Below are 10,646 nucleotides of genomic sequence, written 5' to 3'. Positions count from 1 at the left end.
AGCTGTTTGTTGGCCTTGAGGATTTGTGTGTCTGCAAATAGTAAACTGCACCCAGTGAATTTCCACGTGGCAAATTCTCCTGTCAGTCAGCACCACTGCCTGGGGCAGGAGACTAGAAAAGGGGGGCTCGCTCACAGAATCATAGGATAGCTAATGGTACGTGTGTCTAAAATGATCATCTCGTCCGACAGGTGGAGACTGAATTTTAAAAGTGAAATGATCGTCTCACTATGAGGCCCTTCAAAAGCCAACAGAGAAGCCAAAGAAACCCTTTCTGTCCTCCTCAAAACCCACAGGGTGGCGAGGGAAAAAAAATAAATCAATCAAAGTCACCTGGAACAGAACCCATCAGTAAGGAAAGACATGTTATTTTCAAATTTCTAAAAGGATATTAGTAACAGTCAGGGGGGAAAGAAACCCACGTGAAAACTACCCTTGATAAAGGCCTTTTGGAAGCAGATAAAGGTGTGTTTTGCTGCCTTGAGGTCTTGAGTCTTTCACTCTGCTTTGTCCAGCTGGGTTTGGAGATTGAGGTCTGCGAGTGTGATTGTATATTTGTTCCAAGTGATACTGGAGTTGTTTGCTTTGAACAATGTGACTTTGTTCCTTTGTTGGATGTGGCCAGCAGCAGAGCCGTTGCTTAGGAAAGGAAAACACACACACATACACACATCAGGAACTTGCTCAAAGTAAAAGGGGTTTTGTGGGTTATATGTTGGCACAAGGGCCGAGGCAGCTGAGCATGGCTATGGAGGCAGAGATTTGGCTGTCCCAGGGGCGAGGAGGGACAGCCTCAAAAGATTTCCTTTCCAGGGCCTCCCTGAGGCAGAGGCACTGGCCCTGGGTTCTTTCCAAGACATTGCTCAGAGCAGTTTATCAGAAGCCAGGAAAGAGTCTCATTTTATTGAAAGATCATTAGCAATTTGCTTCCCTCAGAAGATGGGATCTATTAGCTGTCTTCTGCAGGGCCAGGAGGCCGGAAGCCCAGAGTCCTGGCTGGTGTGAGCCACAGCTCTCTAAGCACACCTACTGTGTGCCATGTTGTGTACCAAACAATGCTAAACACTGTCTGTGCATCCCTGTGTTAAAGCATCCAACCTCACAGGACAGGCTCAGGGCTGCACAGGAGTGAGCCCACAAGGCCCACTGTGTGCGTCCCTTCCCAACGCTCAGGAACATCGTGGCAGTAGCCTGAAGTTGGCCATGATAGAGCGGTGCAGCCACTCTGGAGAAGAGTGTGGAGGTTCTTTAAAAAAACTCAAAATAGAGCTACCATATGATCCCACAATCCCCACTCCTGGGCATGTATCTGGAGAAAACCATAATTCAAAAAGATGCATGCTCCCCAGTGTTCATACCAGCACTATTTACAATAGCCAGGACATGGAATCAACCTAAGTGTCCTTAGACAGACACAGGGATGGAAACAAAAAAGATGTACAGGGATTCTTGAGCTTTGCTAATCAGGTGAGAAGGAGGAGCCACCAGCCCTCGTCTGCACCTCCAGCGTCTCCCTCCTCTATCTTGGTCATCACTCTCAGATGGACAGTGGCTGCCAAGGCTGGCTGATAACTTTCTACCAAGGAGGCCCCAGGTCTCAGGGGCCACCTTGGATATCCACAGCCCATGTGTGTGATATTTGCTTTCCACTCCAAAATGGGCTCTAGAAAACCCAGATTTGGGTCACAGAAAGAAATCATCACATTTCCAAAGAAGCCTGTGACCAATACTAAATGCCATTGACAGCAGTTGTGTCTGTTTTTAATTTGTGGACAAAGACTTACAGACAGGTGCAGAAATAAATCCTTTTTTGCAACCCAGAATTCATTGTTCAGTATGAGTTTTGATACAGATAAAAAGGAACAATTTACCTAAAACATTCAATAGAGAGGGTGTATTGATAAACATAAAGATTGCTTCCAGGACTATAGAGCTGATCATTTCCTCCATATCTTAAGCATTTAAATTATCAGCTATATTGTTTTAGGCTTCCCCAAGTGGCTCAGTGGTAAAGAATTCACTTGTAATGCAGGAGAAGCGATCAGGAGACATGGATTTGACCACTGGGTCAGGAAGATCCCCCGGAGAGGGAAATGGCAACCCATTCCAGTATTCTTGCCACCGCATTATTCTTGCCTGGAAAATCCCACAGACAGAGGAATCTGGGGGCTACAATCCATGGGGTCACAAAAGAGTCGGACATGACCTGGGGACTAAACAACAACAACATATTGTTTTAGAACTCTAATTTTAATGTTGACACAAAACAAAGATGGCTTCTGTTTTTTTAGGCTTTTATCTTAAGAACACAGTGTCTGGATTTTAAAAAGGCATTGGCAGGATATCCCTGGTGATCTAGTGATTAAGAGTTCACCTTGCAATGCAGGGGACATACGTTCAATCCCTGGTCAGGGAGCTAAGATCCCACATGCCTCTGAGCAAATAAGCCTGCACGCCACAACCAGAGAGTCCGTTTGCCACAATGAAAGATCCCACATGCCACAACCAAGACCCCGTGTGGCCAGATAAAAAATAAATAAATAAAAGTACTGGTATACCCCAGAGATCTGTACTGTTCTAGGGTGATTTGAACATGTGAGCATGATTTGAACTTCATACCTTTTTGGAAGGTGTTAAATTCAAAACTAGGCAGATCCATCTCCCGACCCAAAACATGGTCCTAAAGTAAACTGCTTGAGGAAATCGGATCCCAGAGATTATGGGTGGAAATTTTAAAGTGTGTCCATATTCCACTGGAGATCAGAGAAGTCTGGACTGGCTGATGTGACAGCTGTAGACTAAGGAACACATCTCTTTGAAAGAGCCATCTCATCTTGAAGATTAGGACTTTGGAGGAACTAAGGTGATTGACCGTGGAAAGAATCAGAACATGTGAAATTCTTAAAAATGTATGGACTGAAATAAACTTGCCTATGTTACACATAAGACAAAAAAAAAACTTTTCGCTCTGTGCAGGAAAAAAAAAAAAAAAAAGCACCATTGAAACACTGTTGAGCACCATTTTGCCCTTACTTGTGTAAATCAGAACAGTCACGGGCACCATTGTTAATGGCCTCTGTGTTGTGCATCAATAAACTTTACAAGATAATAGAGGAGTCGTGGTGTTGGAGTTTTTCCCCTCTCTTCTTCTCTTTCTAAATCTTTCCTGGCTTTGTGGCATTGCTGCCTGGCACGCTAGTAAATGATGTATGAGATGAAGTATGGCTTTCTTCCAGCCAAGCAATGGCTTTGCCACCATTGCTTCAGTATTTATTATTTGGAGTTATGTTTGGGCTGGTCAGAAAAGTCCATCAATGTTTTCTGTTGTTGTCTGAAGACCAAGAAGCAAGGGGAGGAAGAAGAAGAAAAGGAAGAAAGGTTTATACAATAAGAAAAATAGACTTGGTCTGGTCTGTAATATCAAAGTGTCAGTTGGACTGACTTCTCCCTAATATTTTAGGATTCTTTTAAGGGGAGAAAGGGTCTTCATCACCATTCTGTACCCTTTCCTGTGGGGTTCACCTCTTCCATCTTGGCCACGGTGGGCTCATCAGATGGTTTATTGCCTTTAGGGCAAACATATGTGGGCTTGGTTGTGTTCATTGCTTAGCAAAATCTCACAAAAATGTGTGACTATCCGTCAACCTGTACAAACTGCATTTTTCCATAGACTTTTCTCATCAGTGATTTGCCCAGGTGATTCCTGCTGCCTTTAAATTGTTCAGATTTTCTTGTGCTTTTTGTTCATGACCACATCAGTAGCTTCTTATTAAGAGCTGACTCACTGGAAAAGATTGAAGACAAAAGGAGGAGGGGCGGCAGAGGATGAGATGGTTAGATAGCATCACTGACCCATGGACATGAGTTTAAGCAAACTCCAGGAGACAGTGAAGGACAAGGAAGCCTGGTGTTCATGGGGTTGCAAAGAGTCAGACACGACTTAGCAACTGAACAACAAATTCTCAAATTATCTACATAGTAAAGTGGCCCATTTTTATTTCAGCATAGAATGCTATCACTTGTTCCCAACCTATTTCTAGAAAGACGCTTGGCTCTACATCTGAGTTCAAACTCTAGCTTTGTTTCTTACTAGTTCTGTAACCTGAAAAACTGGACTTTATTTCCCTGTGCCTGAATTTCCCCTATGTGGAAGCATACAATGTGTTTTCAAAAGGTTTTCATTTTTTATATTGTTTCAAATACAGGCACCGTCTTTCTCAACACCCCATGCAGACTGTAGGCTTCATGATGTTAAGAATCATGTTGCAGTTGTAGTATCAAGCACAGTGTTGGATGTTTGTTGATTGACAAGCTGTTTCTCCAGCTTTGAAACAGTGAAAATTTTTCCCAAATTCTTTTTTTTTTCTGTTGTTTTGGGTTTTAGCCAGTGCATTCTTATAAGCCAAACAAGAACTTGAGTTACTAGAAGCAACACAAAATATGCTCCCAAGTTCAATAAGCAAAAGCAATAGATCTAAATGACAAGCTCCATGTATCCAAAGAACCACACATTCATCTTTCTGTGGGATCAATTCAGGGCAGATGCAATATCACTTTTCTTGTAAAACAAGTAGTGATTTTATGTTCCTAGTAATTCTATTTCTACATCTTGAATCAACGTGAGTTTTACCTGAGTTTACTAATAATAGCTACATTTATTGAGTGCCTATTAAGTAGGGAGGTATTGATAAATAGGCTTTGCTGCTGCTGCTGCTGCTGCTAAGTCGCTTGAGTCGTGTCCAACTCTGTGCGACCCCATAGATGGCAGCCCACCAGGCTCTGCCATCCCTGGGATTTTCCAGGCAAGAACACTGGAGTGGGTTGCCATTTCCTTCTCCAATGCATGAAAGTGAAAAGTGAAAGGGAAGTTGCTCAGTCGTGTCCGACTCTTCGCAACCCCATGGACTGCAGTCTACCAAGCTCCTCCGACCATGAGATTTTCTAGGCAAGAATACTGGAGTGGCTTGCCATTGCCTTCTCTGAAATAAGCTTTAGTGGGCGGGGGGAAGCCCTTCTTTGTAGAATCTGCTGATTTCCATGAAGGAAATACTATAGTGGTCAGTTTCAAGCTTCCGATATGACATCACTGAACACATGATCAGTCCAATAGGAGCTGCCCACCCACCTCCCCTACTATGGCTGGAGCTATACAAGTACAGGATTAGCAATAATTTTCACAACAACCCTACAAGAAAGATATTGTTCCCATGCTGTCAGTGAGGAAACAGGCTTGGAAAACACTTTGCCCCAAATCACATTACATAGCTAGTCAGAGGTGACTTAGGGTTTAAACGAAGGTCTACATAACTCCCAAACTCAGTCTTCCCAGAACTTCACATTTCCTTGACATAACACTGTGAACAAATGGGTGAATGCAGCAGCCCACTAGTCACAAATCCTGGAGACTGGACGAGCAGGATTGTGTCCAGTGAAGGATTCAAGACTGCCCAAGAACTCCTGACACAACCTTGAGAGACATGCACTTTCTCACGGCCGAGAAGGTGGCACTCATTTGATGAGCCAGGAGGTTGTCACCTTGTTTAGTTCTGGCTCATTCCCGTGTGATATAATTAACCCAGATGTGTGGTACCTATCCAGGGTTATGTCGGTGTGTCCGGAGGGGAGAGTATGGAAGGAGGTTCTCACAGAAGGGGTCAAAAGGGACACCATCATGCCTACTCCTCCAACAGGTGCTGGTCAACAAAATATGCTGGTTTTCAATGATCCTGTGATGCGACTGGAAAGGGAATTTTCAGCATATCCCAAAAGGGGTTTCAAATGAGTTCTGCAGGTTCAGTTTCTTTCTTCTGGTAACTCTGGGTCTGCCAAGGCCTCCTTGTCTTTAAAACTTGGAACAATACTGTTCATCTCTTTAATACCCTGGGGAATTAGTGAATTCAAGGTTGTAAATGCTGTAAAACCCGCAGATGACAGCAAGCACACAAATACATAATGCTTTTCTTTTCCTCCTGTGACTTGGTTCTCTGGATGTCACATCTTGCTATCAAAAGACCTAGATGTAACTGAAGCAAACAAAATAATTGCTTTCCATACTTATTTCTGTTGTAAAAGGGTCCTGTGTTATGAAACAATGATAATGACAAAAATAATAATACTTTGTGTCGGGGTAACACCTTTCTTCTGAGGAGCTCAAAGCACTTTACAGACACAGGAAAAAAATTGTCAACAGACAATTTATACAGAAAAAAATTGACTCGTGTTGTAAGAAGTTACTCTGTGGGGGATAATGGTTCTGTTATTTTCACAAATTGACTGACAAACACAATATCTATTTCTGGTCTAAACCAGGAATAAAAGTGCCACGTAGGAGGAAGGCAAGAGGACTCAAAGTGAGCAACGAGATCAAGAGGGCTACTCTTCTGGTTATTTACCTGAAAGCAGTCTAGACGCAGTCTGGAACAATTCTGACCCCGAGTAACCCCGTAACTAAAGGCTGCTCATTGGCCTGGATGATAGTATGAAGGGACGGCTACCTGCTTTCTAGACCTTCCATGGGGCTCTTCTCTGGCATCCAGACGCAGCTTGTTGAATCATCTTAGCAGATGTTGGAGGGTAAAGCTGGGAACCCATCTCCAGAGCGCCTCTCCTAAATGAACTATAGGGCTTACTCTGCTTATTAAATACTCACCCCACCTTCCAATTTCCCGTGCCTTCTGAGTTAACCTCCCAATTCTCACCCAAAATCCAGGAGCCACAGACAACTAGCTACAGACCTCAAGGGGACTCTGAAGTATCAGAAAGAGAAACTAAGTAAACAATCTCATTTACAATTGCATCAAAAAGAACAAATATCTAAGAACGTATTTAACCAAGGAGATGAAAGACCTGAACTCTGATGTTGATGAAAAAAATCAAAGACAACACAAACAAGGGAGAAGATACCCCATATTAACAGACTCAGTTCAGTTCAGTCACTCAGTCATGTCCCACTCTTTGCGACCCCATGGACTACAGCACGCCAGGCTTCCCTGTCTATCATCAACTCCCGGAGCTTTCTCATTCATGTCCACTGAGTTGGTGATGCCATCCAACCATCACATCCTCTGTTGTTCCCTTCTCCTACTGCCTTTAATCTTTCCCAGCATCAGGGTCTTTTCCAATGAGTCAGTTCTTCACATCAGGTGGCCAAAGTATTGGAGCTTCAGCTTCAGCATCAGTCCTTCCAATGAATATTCAGGACTGATTTCCTTTAGAATTGACTGGTTTGGTCTTCTTGCAGTCCAAGGGACTCTCAAGAGTCTTCTCCAATACCACAGTTCAAAAGCATCAATTCTTCAGTGCTCAGCTTTCATTACGGTCCAACTCTCACATCCATACGTGACTACTGGAAAAGCCATAGCTTTGACTAGATGGACCTTTGTTGGCAAAGTAATGTCTCTGCTTTTTAATGTGCTGTCTAGGTTGGTCAGAGCTTTTCTTCCAAGGAGCAAGTGTTTTTCTTTTAATTTCATGGCTGAAGTCACCATCTGCAGTGATTTTGGAGGACAAGAAAATAACGTCTGTCAGTGTTTCCATTGATTCCCCATCTATTCATCATGAAGTGATGGGGCCCGATGCCATGATCTTAGCTTTTGGAATATTGGGTTTTAAGCCAGCTTTTTCACTCTCCTCTTTCACTTTCATCAAGAGGCTCTTTAGTTCCTCTTCACTTTCTGCCATAAGGGTGGTGTCATCTGCATATCTGAGGTTGTTGATATTTCTCCCAGCAATCTTGATTCCAGCTTGTGCTTCATCCAGCCTGGCATTTCACATGATGTACTCTGCATGTAAGTTAAATAAGGAGGGTGACAATATACAGCCTTGACGTACTCCTTTCCCTATTTGGAACCAGTCTGTTGTTCTGTGTCTGGTTCTAACTGTTGCTTCTTGACCTGCATACAGATTTCTCAAGAGGCAGGTCAGGTGGTCTGGTATTTCCATCTCTTTAAGAATTTTCCACAGTTTGTTGTGATCCACATAGTCAAAGGCTTTGGCATAGTCAATAAAGCAGAAGTAGATGTTTTTCTGGAACTCTCTTGCTTTTTTGATGATCCAACAGATGTTGAAAAATTGATCTCTGGTTCCTCTGCTTTAGCTAAATCTAGCTTGAATATCTGGAAGTTCTCGGTTCACGTACTGTTGAAGCCTGGCTTGTAGAGTTTTGAGCATTACTTTGCTAGTGTGTGAGATGAGTGCAATTGTGTGGTAGTTTGAGCATTCTTTGGCATTGCCTTTCTTTGGGATTGGAATGAAAACTGACACCTTTTCCAGTCCTGTGACCCCTGCTGAGTTTTCCAAATATGCTGACATATTGAGTGCAGCACTCTAACAGAATCATCTTTTGGGATTTGAAATAGCTCAACGGGAAAAATGAATATTGTTAAAATGACCATACTCTACAGATTCAGTGTAATCCCTAGTAAAGTAAGCACTGGCATTTTTCACAGAATGAGAACAAATAATCCTAAAATTTGTATGGAACCACAGAAGATACTGATAGCCAAAACAATCTTGAGAGAGGAGAACAAAGCTGGAGGAATCACACTTCCAGATTTCAAAGTATAGCACAAAGCTATAGGTATCAAAACAGTATATTACTGGCCCAAAAAAGCAGACACATAGGTCAACGGGACAAAATAGAAAGCCCAGAAATAAACTCACACTTATACGGTCAATTAACCTACAACAAAGGGGGCAAAAATATACAGTGGGGAAAAGACAGTCTCTTCAATAAATGGTAAGAAAAACTAGACACTAAATGTGAAAGAATAAAACTAGACCACTTTCTTACACCATAAGTAAAATAAACCCTACGTGGATAAGAGTAAAACCTGAAACCGTAAAACTCCTAGAACAAAACATGAACAGTACACTCTTCAGCATCAGTCTTAGCAATGTTTTTATTGGATCTGTCTCTTCAGGCAAGGGCAGAAGAAGCAAAACCAAACTGATGGGACTACATCAAAATAAAAGGCATTTGCACGGTGAAAGAAACCAACAATAAATTGAGAAAGCAAACTACAGAATGGGAGAAGATGTTTGCAAATGATATTTCTGCTTGCAATATTCAAAATAGATAAAGAATTGCTTCAGCTAAATATAAAACATCTGATTTAAAAAGTGGGCAGAGGACCTGAGCAGACATTTGTCTAAAGGAGACATACAGATGGCTAACAAGAGCATGGAAAGATGCTCAACATCACTAATCATCAGGAAAATGCAAAAATCAAAACCATGATGAGATATTGCCTCACATTTGACAGAACAGTTATTTCAAAATGACAAGAAAAAAGTATTGGTGAAGATGTGTGGAAAAGTGTGCACTGTTGTGCACTGGTACACACCATGTACACTGCTGATGGGAAAGTAAATGGTGCAGCCACTATGGAAAACAGTATGGAGGGTCCTCAAAAAACTAAAAACAGAACTATCATACAATCCGGAATTCTACTTGTAGGTATTTATCCAAAGAAAATGAAAACACTAATGGAAAAAGATTTATGCATCCCAATGTTCATAGCAGCATTATCTACAATAGCCAAGACACAAAAGCAACCTAAGCCGTCCATCCACAAATGAAAGAATGAATGAACAGGGGAAGGGAGTGAGGTGATGGGCAAAATAGGTGAAGGGGATTAAGCGGTACAGATTCCAGTTATAAAATAAATAAATCCCAGGGATGTAATGTATAGCATCAGGAATATAGTCAATAGTCCTATAATAAAATTGTTTGGTAACAGATGGTAACTAGACTTACAGCAGCAATCATTTCATAATATATATAAAATATCAAATCGGTATGTTGTCCACCAGTATGATGTAATGTAATAATGTAAGTCAATTATGCTTCAAAAATAATTGGAAGGTATCATTTTTTACAAAAATAATGCTGCCACGTGAAACAAGTCTTTTTCACTATCAACAAAAATGAAGGCAATGGACCCTATAAAATGCATGCAACCTACTCAGAAACACTACCCTGGTGGTCCAGTGGCTAAGACTTGAAGCTCCCAATGCAAGGGGCATGGGTTCAATTCCTGGTCAGGGGACAAGATCCCCACGCCACAGCTAAAGATCCAGCATGCTGCAACAAAATCCACACACAACTAAAACTTGGCACAGCCAAATAAATAAACAAAATAAGAATAAATATTTAAAGAAAAAACAAAAAGTTGCTGGTTCTAGGTTAGAAATCCTTGTTCTGGGAAGGAGCCTATTGGAGCAGGAACATCAGGTCTTGCATTTTTGGCCTGGAAAGTTTGTCTTCCTGCCAAGAGAGGAGCGAAAGACAAAACTAAGTAAGGAAAGCTAAGTGAAGTGAAGTCGCTCAGTCGTGTCCGACTCTTCGCGACCCCATGGATGGTAGTGTACCATGCTCCTCTGTCATTGGGATTTTCCAGGCAAGAGTACTGGAGTGGGTTGCCATTTCCTTCTCCAGGGGATCTTCCTGGTGCAAGGATCAAACCTGGGTCTCCCCCATTGTAGGCAGATGCTTTACCGTCTGAGCCACCAGGGAAGGAAAGCTGAGGGCACCTAGAGAAGCCAAGCAAGGTACTTAGCTGAAATTTCTTTCTCTGTAGAGATGAAATAAAAGTCCTCAGATCCAACGGTGAACCCACATATGTGTTGTGTGTGTGTGTGTGTTC

At 42.2% G+C, this 10,646-nt stretch overlaps 1 non-coding gene across 1 annotated transcript; it reads left to right on the top strand.

Annotated features, from left to right (window-relative positions):
• Nucleotides 1-1,744: 1,744 nt before the first annotated feature.
• On the top strand, nt 1,745-1,867 carry LOC120865543. Its single transcript, XR_005721451.1, has one exon. It is a non-coding gene; the product is annotated as a small nucleolar RNA SNORA40 (small nucleolar RNA).
• The last annotated feature ends 8,779 nt before the right edge of the window (nt 1,868-10,646 follow it).

Source organism: Oryx dammah, unplaced genomic scaffold, assembly GCF_014754425.2.
Source record: "Oryx dammah isolate SB20612 unplaced genomic scaffold, SCBI_Odam_1.1 HiC_scaffold_6, whole genome shotgun sequence".
NCBI classification, from domain to species: domain Eukaryota; kingdom Metazoa; phylum Chordata; class Mammalia; order Artiodactyla; family Bovidae; genus Oryx; species Oryx dammah.
The sequence above is the reverse complement of the archived record's forward strand: the minus strand, read 5'-3'. Positions and strand labels throughout refer to the sequence as shown.